This window comes from Agelaius phoeniceus, chromosome 6 (genome assembly GCF_051311805.1).
Source record: "Agelaius phoeniceus isolate bAgePho1 chromosome 6, bAgePho1.hap1, whole genome shotgun sequence".
In the NCBI taxonomy this organism is placed as follows: Eukaryota; Metazoa; Chordata; class Aves; order Passeriformes; family Icteridae; genus Agelaius; species Agelaius phoeniceus.
The window spans coordinates 51,430,875-51,447,779 of NC_135270.1; the positions used below are offsets into that span (position 1 = coordinate 51,430,875).

A 16,905-nucleotide genomic window follows, 5' to 3' on the forward strand; every position below is an offset into this window, starting at 1 on the left:
CCCAAGAGAAAGGATTATGGCTTTACTAATATTTTGGATGACCCCAAGCAACTCTTTGTACTTAAAAAATAAAAACACATTCAAATAGCATTGACTGGCCTCTCACTCTCAAATGTGCACATATGCCCAATAGGCAGTCAGTCCTGCTCAGAAATGGAATTGAAATTATTATAACCAACTCACCACTTGATTTTTTAAAGCCTTTTTCTGTGTCATTTGCACCTTTTCACTGGGTAGAATTACTTTGGTCTTTAAATTATATTTTCCTCATTGAATTTCCATGTTGCATGCTCCTTTGCATGTTTCATTGCTCAGCATTATCATTCATTAATGTTTCAGCTGCCTTCTTTTGTCTGCTGCCCTTCTCCTGTTAACATCAAGTTTCTTTGCTAGTCAAATAAGTTATCCCACTCTTTTTATAAAGCCTTGGTTATGGCTTAAAAAAATAAAAGCAAGAGGATACAAAATCTTCAAATGGCTTATTAGAATTCAGTATGACTGGCAAGTGTCATTTAAAAAAGAGATACTGCACCTTTAATAAATTTAATCCACGTCTGATTACAGAGGAAGAAAGCTCTTTTTTAATCTTACAGGGCTGGAATATTGCAATAACTGTTCCATCTGATTTTAAAAATAAGATTTGCTAAAGGTCAACGTATCTCCTGGCCACATATGCAGCAACATTGAAATTTCCTTGGCCAGGGAATAAAAAGATTCTATCATTAAAAATAAAAGCACAAGGACATCTTGCAAGCCCATAGGGTTTTTAGAAAGAGAAGGAGACATTTCGTTATCAACTAGCAATCATAAGATTTTTAAGCAATATCTCTAATCTGCTTCTCTTCCCCCCACCCCCGCTCCCCACAACCCCCCTTTCCTTTTCACATCAAGGTCTTTTTATCTTCCAATTTTGCATCTAAAGATGAGGTGAATGCCATTAGCTCAATTCAACCTCAAGTGTAGTCAGATGTGCCTGTGATTTCTGAAAAGCACTGTCTAAGGTCACATTAAAATGTATAAGAGCTTTTCTATTCCTGAGAAGGGGGCTTATTACCCATCCATGGTGTAAGGGAGTAATGTCAGTGGCCATAGACTAGGGTGAAAACAAAAGAGATACCAGGGTTTCAGGCTTTTGTCAGGGAACCTCTCTGCCTCCCTTTTATTGCTGTCTGAAGCCCTACAGATAGCGCCACAGACTGTAAACTTGGGCAGCACTGGGGGAGAGAAAAACAAGTTAAACAGGCTCAGACTCTCCTCCCCTGAACCCTCATCTTTAAAAGCTTAACTCTTTCTGCAAAAATAAAATCTGAAAGCCGCTCTCCCCACCCACTGAGGGGTTTTGCTCCTCTCACTTCCCAGATGGGATTGTCACCACCATGGGGGCCACCAGAGCCCCAAACCAGAGACGGTGGCACCCACTTTGCTCTGAGCACACCAGTGTTCTCAGAAAAGAAACCTGGCAAATGCTCATTAGGATTAGAGTCAGGACAAGATCAGAGCTGCCAAATTTGGCAGCAACTTGGAGTGCCATTTTTTTTTCCTTTAATTTAAAAAGGACTGCCAAGAAAAGTTAATGACTATTTACCTGGGCATACCTGGGCATTACCGTATTTTCCTGCAATTGAATTAAGGAGCTGTCACTCAGGGATAATACGAGTCATCAGTAAAAAATATTTCAGTACCAACAGTTTCTGTTTTCCTCCTTTCTTTAGAAAAAAAAAATCAGTCAAAAGAAAAATTCAGTCACAGAGCCTTTTCAAAAACAGATATTCATGGTCTGTCTTAAAACACTTTTCAAATATAATTGTATATTTTAGACTCAATTCCCATCTCAGACCTTTCTGTGTGATGTTATAGCTTTAAGTACCTTGTAGATATCCCTTCAGGGCCATGTGCATGGCTGACTTGCAGCAGTCTGATGTCTTTAAGAGACTGCAGGCATGCTCTTTCTACTGTACAACTCTGCACTGAACTCCCATGACCTGGTACAGAAGATACACTCTCTTGGTGATCTACTGCTGAAGCTGCAGGTAGGCCTTTTCTGGAAAAACAAGGGATTATTTCCACAACTTCAACTGCCTTTTGCCCTAAGGAATGGGCAAGCTAAAAGCATGAGACAGGTTTTTTCTTCCTTTTTTTTTTTCTTCCCCCAACAGCAGGTCTGATTCATCTCCTCTCCAAAGCACATTAAACACAATCTAATTTATAAAGGGTGGGCCAAATGTATTCAGGGCATAATACTTCTGAATGCTACACTAGGAGTTAATCTGACCCATAATTTTCCACCTTGGTAAATTTTCCCATCTTGCAACAGTGATGCCAGTTAAGTGACTCACTGTGATGAGATAATGTAGTGACTTAATTACCATTGTGAACAATGAAGTTACCGTGCCATTTGTGCACCTTAAAATGGCTCACAAGCTAGTAAAGGTAATTCCTGGCTTTACTGTGTACCATGGAGCTTATTAGAGGGAGTAATAGATTGATATATCTCTTTCTTTGTGAGTAGGGTTAAGACCTTCTGCAATATTTTTTCATGGGACTATATATTTTCAAACCTTGCCACTGAACTCATTAGCTTTTTCCCATGCAAGCAACTCCCCGTGAAAAGGGAGCTAAGGCATGTTTGCAAACTCCAGGCAGCAACACAGATCTGTAATGCAGTCTGCACAATCATTGTGGCATGCAAAGAAAATCACTCGTGCAAAGGAGGCTTTGACGTCTGTGAGATGTGTTTTGTCTCATAGACAACATTAGCTGGAGTGAAAATCACTCTGTTTCTATGTGCTGACAGTGCAGTTGACATGCACAGGTGATCCCAGTGTAGGTTTCATCTATTTCAAGTACAAACAGCAGCGAATTTTCAGCATCCCAGGCTTTTTAGCCCAGGTAAGGCAAAACCTCTCCTCAAGTTGCCCTGCTCAAGATGGTATCCAAAGGCTCCACACACTTCAGAGACAAAGCAAGCCCTTCTAATCCTTGTGGGAAGGTACAGTGTGTTGTCTCTGTCCTTTCTTGAGAAAAATTGCCATCAGTTGCACAACAACCATTCTGGCCTCCTATGACAGTAGATTAAAAAACATTGAGCTCTTGGGTACATCACTGTATTTACCCTATTTGTCCTTTGGTTGTGTCAGTGTTGTCACTGTCCATGAAGCCCATGGAGCACAGGCAGCCTTTACCCTGGCCTCACCGTGTCAAGCCAGTACTTGACCTCAGTACAAAGCACACCTGGTGCCTCTCACAGGCCTGAAAGCACTTCCTCTGCAGACTCCAGCTAGCCTGGGATCAGAAGGATGAGTTAAATACATAACTTCAAATATAGTCAAAGTTTCAGTAGGCTACTTGGTTGGTTTCCACACCCCACATGCCAAATACATCCTCTAAATTACTTCCTTATTTGTCATTTATGTACTTTTGAATTTTAATGAATAGTTCTCTCGTTCTTTGCCAAACTCCTATATTCATAGAAAGCTGGCATTTCACAAATATCAAAGAGTGCTGCTAAGTGAACCAACCTCAGGGAAACTCAGGAATCATCATTCAAATTCCTTGTTAAAACAGGAAAACAGCTAAATGACATTTATCTGTTAAAATACAAATAATATTTCTGTTTATCCCTTCAGTGCTCCTGCACACCCTTAGAATGTCTCCCAAAGTGTTTGTGCTGTAATTTTGTTATGATGGTTTGAGCTCAGGTTTCAAAATCTGCAGCAGTATGAATCAGATTGGGATTTCAGTTTTCTGCTGTTCTTTTTAATAGGAAGGTTCATAAAGAAATTGACCTCTCTTTCTTTTTTGGCAGCCGTTTGACAGTAGATCATCTTTCTTTTAGTAACCCACATCACTGTTTCCACAGTAATACCACAGCATTTCCACAGTAATACTGCAGAGCACAGACATATTGATAACTACAGCAGTGTGAAATATTTGTTTCATATTCATCTTGTTTTGTTCTATTTATTTATTTCTCCAGAAGGAAGGGGTTTTTTTCTGATAAGAAATCTCTGACTTAAGGAATAGCTATAATTTTTGTTTAGGGAAGATGAAAGACCACCTCAGAGATCAAGGAAAAGAAACAGGGAAAGAAACAAAGGTGAAATCAACCCAGGTAATTTTTTTCACAGAGCCTTCCAATACAAAGCATTGGCAAAGAAAAGCAAAGACAGCTATGAGACACTGATCACTGTATCCTCCTGCAGTACAGAGAAAAAATATTTTAGAATCAAAAAGCATTTGGCTATCTTCTGTGGTGAGAGATGGCTGCTTTGTTTAGATGGTCTCCACTAAAACATAGAACGACAAGTTCTCAGGTACAAAATTGGCTTGTTATGTGGGCTTTAAAATACTCTGAACAGAGCTCTTACTTAATGCAAAGAATAAAGTGTGTGCTTTTTAACATAAAGCACAGAAGTTGAGGATCTGAAATCGGAGATGAATAGTAAGAGTACTAAAGTCATAAAGTAGCTCTATGTGAATGGAAATTCTGTATGGGAAACAAGCAAGAAGAACTAGAAGTATCACTAAATAATGGAATATATGAGAGCAAGTGAAACCTTGTAAAATGATTCTCATAACCAGAATATCAGTACAGACAGGTTCAATTTATATAGAAGAGATGCAACGGGAAGAGACAGGGGAGGGATGGTTTTGTATGTGAAAAACATCTCCAATGCCAGCAGATGACAATATGAAAATGGAGAATAGGGTAGTGAAGTTTTTGGACAAAGACAAAAGGAATGAAAATCAAAGGGGAATCTACAGGAGGTAAATGCTATAGATCACCAAGACTGGAGGAAAGGAAGAATAATAATTCTTGGACCAACTCTCAAGATACTTGTAACCACAGGATACCCTCCCCACTAGAGAATATAATTTCCCAGATATTTACTGTGCAGCTAGAGTGAGATACAGGTTACATCAAAGAGATTTTTGAATAGTGTGGGAGACAGCTTCATAATCCTGACAGGAGGGATTCCAACTGGTAAAAAAGTCAACCTGGAAGTAATTCTTCCTCAGAGGCTTGAATTAATCATGTAGAAGCGACCGGTAAAGAAACTCAGAATGAGTTAACTACCATTTTCTTGCCCTAAGAGGAAGGGATTCATGGCAAAATATACATTTTAAGAAGCCATATTCTGAGCAGATATGTAATTTAAATTCAATTCTCCTACCTTCAAATCAGTGACAAGGCAACCATTGATTTTGTTCTTTAATGCTGCCTTCCTTTTTTGTCTAGAAGTCAATTCACATTTAGATGAGAATTTGCAGCACACCAGTAATTCTGCATGAAGGGCAAGGATTCACCTATGAGAGGTTACAGAGACACTGTCTGAGACACCAAACCCAGGTGCCAAATCTCACCACCTAGGCAAGAGAGACATCTCCCCAGGATGTTCCAACCCACCTAAGATCTGATTGCCCTCTGGATACAAGTAGGATTCTATGTGAAACACCTTAGGGCACCTACGGTTAGGAAGAATTAATCCCCTGCTGGATCCTCACGCGGATGCTGTTATGCTCCCACTAAGAATATTTTTATGTGAAGCAGTTAACTCTGACGGTATCCATATGGAGACCGGATAGGAAATCGTTTCAGCGTTGCATACTGTAGCCTACTTTTCCTATCTAAAGAAGACTGACGGATATATTAAAATTCATCTGTGAGAAACCAAGCTGTGAAATCTCAAAGTACATAGGAAGTGATTGTTTTTAGGGTCTACATTAAATTCTCTGCCATTGTTTAACCATCAAATGGTGGTCTGGGGTATTTCTTCCCATTTGTGCTTTTGAAGCTAGAAATAAAAATTTTAGGCGAGAGGGCAGAGGCAGTACACTGGCTTCTCTTATTGACATCTTTCCATCTCTTTTTCTGAGACAGATTACTTCTCTGTCTTCTTCCCAGTGGATTCATGCATACATTTTCCCCCCACTTAAATTAATCTCTAGCCAATAAGAATGAACAATTGCAGTGTATACTCTATTCCAGAGATTCTTTTTATGCCATGTGTAGTATCATTGATAATTCGCTATTTCTACTAGGTATGTCTTACCTGGGGTTTCATTTGCCTTTTTTACAGCCAATAGCTTAGACACATCTCTGTGTATAAGTTTGCAATGGTTGAGATGCAGGCATATGTCTTCTGTTTAAATGAGTCTCTTCTTCTCTTGCAGAAATTCTTGTTACTGTTTCCTAGGGGAAGTACTTTGCACTTCGTACTACTAAATTTAAACAAATTTCTAGTACTAATATTCTCCAGATCATTTGTGTTTCTCCTTCTATGAGCTTTTGGAAGCACAGAGCCAGTTATACAGTGATGATGGAAACTCTCATGGTTTCTTGTAGCATGAAATCTAGGGCTAGCAGCAAAGCTTAGAACACAGAGAAAAATCTTCAGACTGTGTAAATCAGCAAAGCTCCTTTGATTCAGTTTTCACAAGGATGTGGCTCTAAATCTCTAGCATGTGTTCAAAAAATGTAGTCCAGTTAATGTGGAAGAAAATCCAAGTGCTATTGTTCTTTTGAAGACTGAAGATTATTATTCATGAAATGCACTGGGACAACAAAATCTCATAAAGAAAAAACAAACTGAAAAAAACCAAATATGTAACATTTAAAATGAACTTGAAGATTTTTATCTCAGTATGGAAAATAATTTTTCTACCATAGATTTGAGATGTTAATAAGTTTTCCCATATGCAGACTAACTTGAAAAGAATACAAATGTCATAATCTGGATTAAAATCATTCCTACTCTATTTGAGATATACATCTCGTAATCAAGAATATCCAGGTCCCCCTTTCACAGGCACTGCTATATTCCCCAGGGGTTTTCCATGCTGAAGTTAACTTATGCAGGAAGAAAATTTAGACAGAGTGAGACTTAGAGCACTAACACACAGGGCTGAAATTCATCTACACGTGAAAAAAAATGAACTAATTTTAAAACTGTGTTTGCTAGATGCACACTGTCTCTTAAGGGCTGTCTGCTGCCTCTCCTGGGTTCTCAGAGCTCTCTGTGAGCTGAGAATTGCAGCTTCTTACTGGATAATCACCAAGGCAGCTTGTGATAAGTATCACACACAGTGAAGGAAGCAGTTCAGAGTTTCTAAAGGCAAGGTAAATAGGCTTCCATTAATTGGAAAGAGCATTCTTTAATTACTTTTCTAGCCTGGACTAGCCTGTTCTAATATATATCATAATTCAGAATACAGTAACTAATGTCTACAGAATTTTCATTACAAAGGGTGAAGAGCTAACTTTTTGGGAGCCAAGGGTAGTTATGCCATTGGTTTTAACAAGGTCAAGAACTCACCACAGATAGATAAAGCTGTTCCTCACGAGCTCTCTGTGCTTGTGTGAGCAAGAGCGAGTCACTGCTCCAGACTCCTGTGGTCTCTCCCACAGCTTCTTTTTATATTCCAACCCATTAGCACAGGGACTGTCTCCCTGATTTGTTTGACTGGACTAAGAGGGTGGGAAGAGCACCACACAAAAGGTCTCAAAGTAGTTTAAAAACGCTATTAAAAATTGAAAATAAATGTAAGCAAGTTTTTTGAGTGCTGGACACCTAAGAATGTAAAACCCACCCTGGATCAGACACCAATCTGCCCAGAATGTGCCCAGTGATGGATGTTTGGGGAAGCAGCAGAGATGCAGCTCCAGGCTGGGCCTTGTCTCCAGTTTACCTGCCAAGCCTCCCTCAATCAGTTCTAAAGATCCCACAAAACAGAGTTTACTTCTGAAACATATGGTTTAGCAACCACCACCAGAATTTCATGAATATGTCTAATTCTTTTTTTTAACTCATTTTTGCCTTTCATTTCCACCACATCCTATTCTCCATTTTGATTATGTAGTGCACAAAAAAAAAAAAGGAAGAAAACCTAGTAATTGTTGTTTTAAACCTAGTAATTTCACTGAATTGTGAAAATCAGAGTCTAATCCTTCCCTAATGACATTCTCTGCAATATTAATTATATACCCTCAAAAGTTCCTTTCCAGGCTAAAAAGTCCAATTATTTCCAGCCCACAGTGTATGGAAGGTGTTCCTCTATCTGCTAACACACCACAAATCTCCATTTGGTATTTAAGATATAGAACTGCCATGAACATGCATAAGAACACAACAATGCTCATTTTTCCCATTATTCTTTACCTAAATATTCCTAATCTTCCCTTTGCCTTTCTTGAACTGACCCTTCTGAACAGGTCTCTGAAATTATTGAAACATCTCTGGGCAGTTATACCATCCTGTCCATAGATACACATAGACATGAGCAGAAAAGGATTTTAAGGAGAATTCCTCCCTCTCTGTGACAATTTTGCAGTTACCACCATTGAATTTCAATTGCCATCTGAAAACAGAGTCTCTCTGGATCATGGGATACTTCAATCAAAGCTACTAAATGTACCTATCAGAATGTAACTATCAGAAGTTGATTTTGGTAGATAAGATTCTTCATAAATTTTTTTAATAATTGATCCTATTTTATCCTACTTAACTCCAAATTATTCAAGAGTCTGACTATGTTGCACGGTCTCACTGGAATTCCCACTGAAAATGGGAAGCAATATTGATGGCACAATAGATCATACTGATGCAATCTTATAGGAGCAGACAGCATACAAGAAGACACAGTTGATGCTCCATGTGGCAATTACAGAATTTAGCTGTAGCACTTCGGTTGAATACATGTACCATCTCCTAATTAAATGATTCCACTTCACAGGACTGCCATATAGTCCTCTGATTGAGTAAATAAAGGACTGAACAAACTTCCATCATCTTAGCAAAGTTTTTTTCCTTTTCTTCTTTTCCTTTTGGTCTTTGATGATCCCTCTGCTCCTGCACCTATCATAAGGTAAGAAATATAACAATGAAAAACTATTCTGAAGAATAAATAAAATAAAATTCAGTTATGGAACTGAACTCCCTGGGGCACATATGTTTTCAAAAAAACACCTCCATATATCCTTACTTAATTATATGCTAAATTTCTCCTGATTCTGATTAAAGAATGCCTGCATTCTTTTCCAAAAATTAATATATTCTATATAAATAATATCTAGGATAACAGAGAATACTCTTCAATCACTAAGCCAAGGAAGAAATAATTTAGTAAGTAATGGCAGGAGTCTGGTGCCATCCCTCCACTGCACAGGCTATCAGCCAAAGAGCACCACACAACTGCAGTTTTGCAGATGGATTTTTGGACTTCTGTGATGTTATTAAAAAAAAAAGAAAACAAGCAACCTGTTTTCCACTTTCCACTTTCAAGACAATAAAAGTGTTTCAGACCCTTTATTATATTTATAAATAAACAACATAAACTAACATATAAAGGCATTAATTTTTACAAGTACAGATATAATAATCAGATATATTATAAGCACATAAAATATACGGTTATTCTTTTGTAGATATGAATAAGGATATAGGTATTCTATAAGGCCTATATTAAAACATAGGGAAATTATCTACTGTAATGTCAGGGACAAAAGAGTTGTGCCCATGATGTCCTATTATTTAGTAATTTCATATGAAACACATCAGATATACAGCTAGTGGGAAAGTATTAGGAGATCATAGTTACATACTTTAGAAACTATCAACATATATGACATCCCATTGCTCTCCTGAAAAAAGAGGTGAGACAAAATAATCTTTTCTAGAACATCCCTGAACTGGATGATAGGTGAATTGCGTTAGCTTTTCCTATGCTCACACATCACACAAAGCTCATAGCTTACTGGCTATTTTATTTTAAAACAAACCCCATGTTCTACTGAGGATGCATCAATAATTGCAACTTTTAGTACATAGCCTGGCACTGGCTTTTACAAATGTTTAAATTTACCTTGTAATTCTGGAGAACCCCAAAATTAGGTTCTCTTCCTCTGCTTAGAGTAATGCCATGTGGTTTACAAAATATTTCCCCAGAAACCACCTGAGTACAGTGTGGGTGTTACAAACTGAAGCCCATGACAGTTGTTTTCCAGGAGCCGGAATGGTTAACACGCCCTGGCAGAGCCGTGTGTGCCAGCCCCAGCCACAGGCCATGAGGGTGTGAGGCTGTTCTCCCGCACCCGCGCACACCGCGCGCTTGGCGCTGCAACACGCTATTAAGGTATTTCCCTCCTTTCATCCAGGGAGCATTACAGAGGATTAACCAGCTCTCCCTTTCTTCCCAGCGCACTGTGATTCTCCAAACTCGGAATTTGTGTAATTCTGAAATTCAGACTGGAGGAGGTTTTCCTCATTCTGCGCAGATCAAAGGCAAACGGGAAAAAAACAAAATTATGCCTCATATACAATGCAAGGGCCTCTTCATTTCTAAGTTATGCAGATGACCCCTCCGCAAAAATAACAATCTCTAGGAACTTGGAAGAAGAAACTGTAGTCCCAGTTGCTTTGACCTAAATAAAGTGTCTGTGTAATTATCTTCAACAGGGCTTGCCAAAACATCATTTTATACTGTTCAAATGCATATTCTAAGAGGGGATGGAAATTTGAGGGACAGGATGGCAAGCAAAGTACATTTTATTTCTCTGAACAATTAGAAAGATTATAATAATACAGCAAATACTGTGCATCCTGCCACTATGTGCCATCTTCCATCCCAAAGGATCTCAAAGGGACTTGTCAGTAATTCCATTTTTCTCGTTCCAAAAAATAACATGTCAACCTTTAACTATTTTGTTCCATGCAGCACAATACATGCTTAAATTTCCTACTACCATTTTTGGTCTTGTGAAACTGCCAGTGTGCATTTGTTTGGGACTTTTTTCCCAGTGTCTTGGGGTTCCATGCAGTCTTGATAAACAGGCACCTTTGCTTAAGTACAAGCCAAATTTTTCTCATAAATCATACCTGCCTTCTTCATTGCAGGAATTTTGCAAACCTTTTGCTCAAATATTGGAGATGGTTGGGCAATTTTAGTTATGCAATAAGAAAAGTGATAAAATCTTATTTTGAAAGGATTTGTGAGGAAGTAAAATCTCAGTTCAGTCAGTGAAGATAGAAATTATAAAAGAAAATTAAAAGTGAGAATTTGCTTTCCTTGAACAATGCTTTTTTCAAAAAATTTAACTTTTGAACAAAATGTACAAATTAAACAAATCAACAAAACTGTTTTAAATTGATAATGCATTACACAGGAAAACATGATTTACAGAATGATGTAAGAGTTCAATAGCACAACATCTATTTCATGTTAAAATATAGATTGATTTGTGAGATACACACCCCAGCAGCTGCCTGAAACAGAAGATATGTCAAAAAAATAGAAGAAATTTATTCACCATTTGAAAATGTTCTGCAGTTCATAAAAGCTGAAGTTCAATTTCCTCAAAATTTAGAAAAAATGAAAAAAGGGAATAAACATCTCAGACTTTCTCCTCATTATCTTAAGCTGACATTTCCTTAACCTGACAAGTTAAATTCAAGAGTCTTTAGGACATGACTGTTTATAACTTTGAGAGGGATTTTTATAGAGAGAAAATTATTCCCTGAATTGGAGTCTGGCCAGGGCACTGCAGAGAGAAGCATCTTGAGAAAAAGTGATCTGGTCAAAACAAGGGATACACTCATGCTAAACTGTTTATATAAAACTCTCCTCCTGGCACCAAGACAAGCTGTCAGACACCACCACAGTGACCATCACAAACAAAGCAGTAAAGCATTTCATCACAAATGTTATCCCACACTGTGCAATTTCAGACAATAGACACCAGTTTGTTAGCAAAGAGTTTGAGCAATTTACAAGGAAATGTGAAAGCTGGTCAAATAGAGAAAGGAAAATATTTCCAGCCTATTACAGAAAAGTTAAACAAGGAACAAAACAGAGGATCTCTCACAAAAATGATCTTATTAGGTTGATATACAGATGCATGCCAATAGTCCCTCTGTTGTTAGAGCTTTATTAGGGCCAACAGTGAAAGGATAGGTAAGACAAAAATTGAGACCTCCTGATTCCAAAGCATACAATAGGTGATGAACCAGAAACATCTCAAACTACCATCAGGAGCCCCTGTTGGGATCAAATGCAACCTCATGAGAAATAATATATTTGTGAGGAAGATCCGTGTGTTGAACAGATAAAGCTTCAATCATGTCACACAGCGGTGGCTGGGTATATTATTCGCAAAAATCACAGATACACACTTATTACAAACTCAGGACATTAACATGAAGGTGGTACTGAGACTCAATCTGCAGGATGTGGAAAGGAACATAGCAGAAAAACATCCAGTAAACATCAGAACAGACTTTCAAAACACCCTGCTAACAGAAGAACCAAGTACAAGCCAGCCTCTTATCATCACAAGAATAAATTGCATTGGCACCAACATCAAGATGCCTGCAAGGTAAACACAAGGCTTTGTACAATACTGGCATGAGAAAGTAACTCCCTTAAACCCAGAAGAAAACACGTTAATTCTCCAAGCAAACTGGAAGCTCACAAAAGCTATCAAAGAAAGAACTTGGTGTGAAACAGTGTTAAGTTATATAACTGAGGAGAATTTTAAGTGTATAAGAAAGTCCCGCTAACCACATTTAATGTTGCTGATTTAAGTACAGTGAGGATCACCTTAGGAAAGGTGGCTTCCCAAGTAGGGATATTGTGTTTGATAGGCTGCTTATGTGATAGGTTTATGTATCTTTATTTTTACATATATATATATATATATATATATATATAATCTTTAAAATCTCTTCTTTCAAGAAGTTCCTATGATAGACAACACTAACTATATGTGTAGGAAGGACTAAAACTGAACTATGCACTACTTCGGCTCTCTCTCTTTTTGTGCTTGAACATCAAACACCAAGGATATCAGTTCACTTTTAGTTCACCTTTTCAAGCTTACCAGATAACACTTAACACATCCTTTCAGGGAAGTGTAACTTCTAGGTCCTGTCTCTTCTCCTTTCTTCCCAAGATTGCAGTAAAGATGAAGCTGCTAATGTCCTTCAAATGAAATGACAACAGCTATAGAGAGAAGACATTGTCTAAAGTTCTGAAGAGGCATGTTACTTGTCACCTTTTGCATTACCTGTTAGTGCTGTGCAGACTTATTGCTTCTTAAACTGACTTCACATTTGTCTCTAGCAGATCCTTTGGCTTCCGTGGGCCTTTGTTTTGTTGTTTATTGGGTTTTCATCAGCAGGAACAATGCATGCTGTTTTTCCCATAGTGTTTTTGTACACTGTGACCCAAAATTTAACACTTCATTTCTTATTTTCTGCTACAGAAAATGCCAATATTTTGAAATATCTTTTCCATTGAGACCAACTTCCACTGAGCATAGGAACAATCACATAGCCTGTCTCTGTATTGCACTGTGGGCAGAAATGAATGATGTGCCAGTGTCCTCAGCCAACCACGCTCCCCTCAACCACAGTTTAAAAAGTATTAAATCTGACAAAAGTCCAGCTGATAATGAACCCAAATATGCTGACGTCAAGAAGGCAGACAACTGTCCCACTGTTTATGATGTTCCATTTTTTGCAGCTCAGCAGGGTTATGTCCTCCTACGTGTCAAATGAGTGTGCAGTGCAAACGCCGTATCAATACACCCACCTACAAGAGGAAGCCAAGCCATTGGATTCATTCCGTGTATCTACAGCCACTAAATATTTGCACTGAGTGAAAACACACATTCAGATTACAGCTTTCCCCTGCTAAGACTCATGTTTAAATAATTTTCAACTTCCTTTTTAATTATGTGCCTTGGAGCCTGCTTTCCAGATTGAATCTGTACCCTAGGCAGGCTGGATCTGGGCTAGAACAGCATGTCTCTTTTCAGCAGGTATCTGGTAAGAGATGACACCCAGAAAGCTGCCTTCTGCAGGGAAGGATGAAATGCAAGAGAAAATGCTGAGGGGCTGAGGACCCCAGTACAAGCAAACAAGGTGAACAGATTTGGATATATATATTGTGCCTGCAGAGCAACAAATTGCCATGGCTGAGGTAAGCCTTTGATTCTCAGCTCTAGTCAGCAAGGACAGCTTGAAATGGGAGGGTAGCTAGAGCCAGCTCAGCCTTTTGAGGCCAGGATTTGCCCTGTCAGTTCAAATTCAGAAAGGCAGGTATGGAAGCCACTGCAAATGCCCTGAAATTTTGGCCTGTCCTATTAGAACAATATAAATAATGTGAGAAGGCCCAGCTGAGGAAGAGAAGAAGAGAGAAAGACTCTGACAGCCAATAACCCCATCAGGGCTTCCCATTACACAAATCCTCACCAAGTGAGACAACACTCAGAGGGACAAAGGAATCCCTTAATTGTTTTCCTCTGAATAACTCACACACATCTCTTGTCCATTGAACCACTCTTTCCTGTATATTTTGAAAAATCACCTTTTGTCATTCCTTGACCAGACCTTGTAAAAAGCATCACATTCAACTGTCTCTGCAATATAACTATGGTTGAAGATTGAATCTAATATGTCTGATGGTTATGGGCAGCAAATTCCTAAATCCCTTTATCATTTCAATTCTCCATGTATAATTTACATGAGACTATTATTAAACTACGGCTGTTCATTTTCTCAAGTTTAATTTCCAGAAGTATTGTCTTAAAAGCTTCACTTCTAAAAACTAAGAAATTTGTTTTCCCCACTTAAAACTGCTCCTGATTTTTGGGAAATATTGGAATTGCTTATTATTAAACCTTCTGTGTGAAAATTATCTTCAACAGGCAAGCAAACCCAGCAGGTACCAACAGTATGCACCTACAGACATCCAGTTACTCAGTGTGGGAGCAGAACTGAAGAATTTCTTCCTTTGGTAACAATTATTTTTTTCCCTCTGCTTCTCTATAGCCTCCTCTGTAAGAAAAGTGATATTTGCTGTCACAGCTTCAGCCTCACTATGTAAGTTAAAAACATGTCCTGTCTCCATTACATGATTACAGGCAGACTTTCAACTCTGATAGTCTATGAGCTAAAGTCGAGGAATGTGCGCCAGCTGTTACAAAACAGTTTTCCTGGAAAATAGCCACCAGACCAGCAGTCAAACTAGGACATTCTACATACAAGGAAGAATAAAATAAAAAATAAAAAAAAAAAGAGCAGTACAACACATGATTTTAATAAAGTCAGGAATGCCATGAAATGTCCAGAAGAAAATATGTCTATACTAACCACTAAATGTCATTAAATCCATGAACATTCACTGCAAGAAGAGCACCATGGCACTGAAACACTCACCCCAACATCTTCACTTTCTATTAAAATCTGCCGCAGAAATTCAGGTGTCCTTCTGTCCTGGTGCAACTTAGACACTTGCTCATCTGAGTATCTGAGGACATCTCAATATGGGATGTGTCTCACATCCATCACATGTTCTTTGTTCTCTCATCATCTCCCCATGGAGGAGGAGGATGTGGCGCCAGGCCTCTTGTTTTCCTAGGGATTGTTGGTTTTTTTCTGGTTTTGTCTGCACATGTTTCTGCATACTGGATAAAGCAAGGTCACAAAGCATGTCTCACATTTGGAGTAGAAGACTGTGAGGCTTGTGATAGTCCTTAGCTTCTTAGGCTTTTGTTTTAACTGATGGAGAGCTTCCCTTAGGCTTTGTTTCCCTCCCAGACAAGCTTTATCCAAATGGAAGAGTGCTCGCTTGAGCCAGAGGAGCAAAACAATCAGTGTCCACCACCAGAATGCCATTTATGCAGCTTTCTAGAAACTTCAGTGAATAAACTGCACGTGTTCCCTAAAGAATTCAAGAGAGGAGTCATGGCTTGGTCACATTTCTGATTAGAAATTACTAAGTCTAATGATCCTCACACTATGAACCATGACAACAAAAGGTACTGCAGCTTTTATTTAACACCCAAACAAACTTCTGCAACAAATGTTCACACTATTTAACTTCAGGAGAGAGTTCTTCTGGCTAAGACCAAACTCCCATGTGTTTATAGGGGATTCAGAGCTAGGAAACTACTCATCCTCCCATATGTCCAGCTCTTGTGCCAGTGTCCTCATGCCAGCATGAACACAAATCCCACCAACACTAACCACAGACCTACACACAAATAACAATGAATTTAGGGACTTACTGACCATAATATTATGTAAAATTCAGGAGAAGCAGTTGCAAGATGTGACAACACTCCATGGCCATGATTGCTGGCAGAGATCATGAGAGGAAGGAGGATGTTTAGTCAGCTTGTCCAGGATGTAGTGAGAGCTGTTGGCAGCTGGGAAGGACAGTTTTGGGCAGTCAGGGAAATTGCAGGTGGATTAAACATTTTGGAAGGCCTGGGTATCTCAGTTGCAGGAGATTGAGCAGCTGAGAGGACAAGGGGTCTGTGAATACTCTCATCATGGTTGGGAGGGGCTTCTCTTAGACTGTCTCTGGATGACCCCGTGAATTTTGATGGCAAAGCAAAGCCATTCTGACATGCAGAACTGACAGTGCAGAAGCCAAGGCACACAGGACAGCATTGCTGCTTGTTTAGGTTTGGAATTTCAGTGATTCTGTTGAAAATTGCCCAAAGGAACTGCTGTACCTGGTGGCTGGGGTTCACAGTGTGCAACTGAAAGTCAAAGAAAATTAAGAAAGTGTGTTTGTAAATACACCTATTAGCTATTCTGAAGATTCAAAACAAAGTTAATTGTTCTAGAAGCTAGAAGGCTTACATTTAAGACAATAAATAAATGTCAGACCATCGAGAATAGCAGGGAGAATCACATGTTTAGCACATGCATATCAAGGTTTTTCATGTTATCAGAGGGGAAGTTCTTTCAAGAAATGTAAAGTATCCTGATTTGGCTTGAGCATAAGTATTCCCTTAGAAACACTAGCCAGTTAGGTAAAAATCTACAGGAGACTATTTTGCACAGACCTTTTGTCCTCGATATGAGTGAAACAGGAGTAACTTCATGATGAGATGTA

General features: G+C 38.7%; 1 long non-coding RNA gene across 1 annotated transcript in view; it reads right to left on the minus strand.

The window, feature by feature from the left end:
* Nucleotides 1-5,251, minus strand: part of LOC143694412 (uncharacterized) — a 26,288-nt gene extending 21,037 nt beyond the window's left edge. Inside the window, exon 1 of the long non-coding RNA XR_013182883.1 lies at nucleotides 5,175-5,251. This is a non-coding gene — a long non-coding RNA (uncharacterized LOC143694412). The remainder of the gene's footprint in view (nucleotides 1-5,174) is intronic.
* Nucleotides 5,252-16,905: the final 11,654 nt, after the last annotated feature.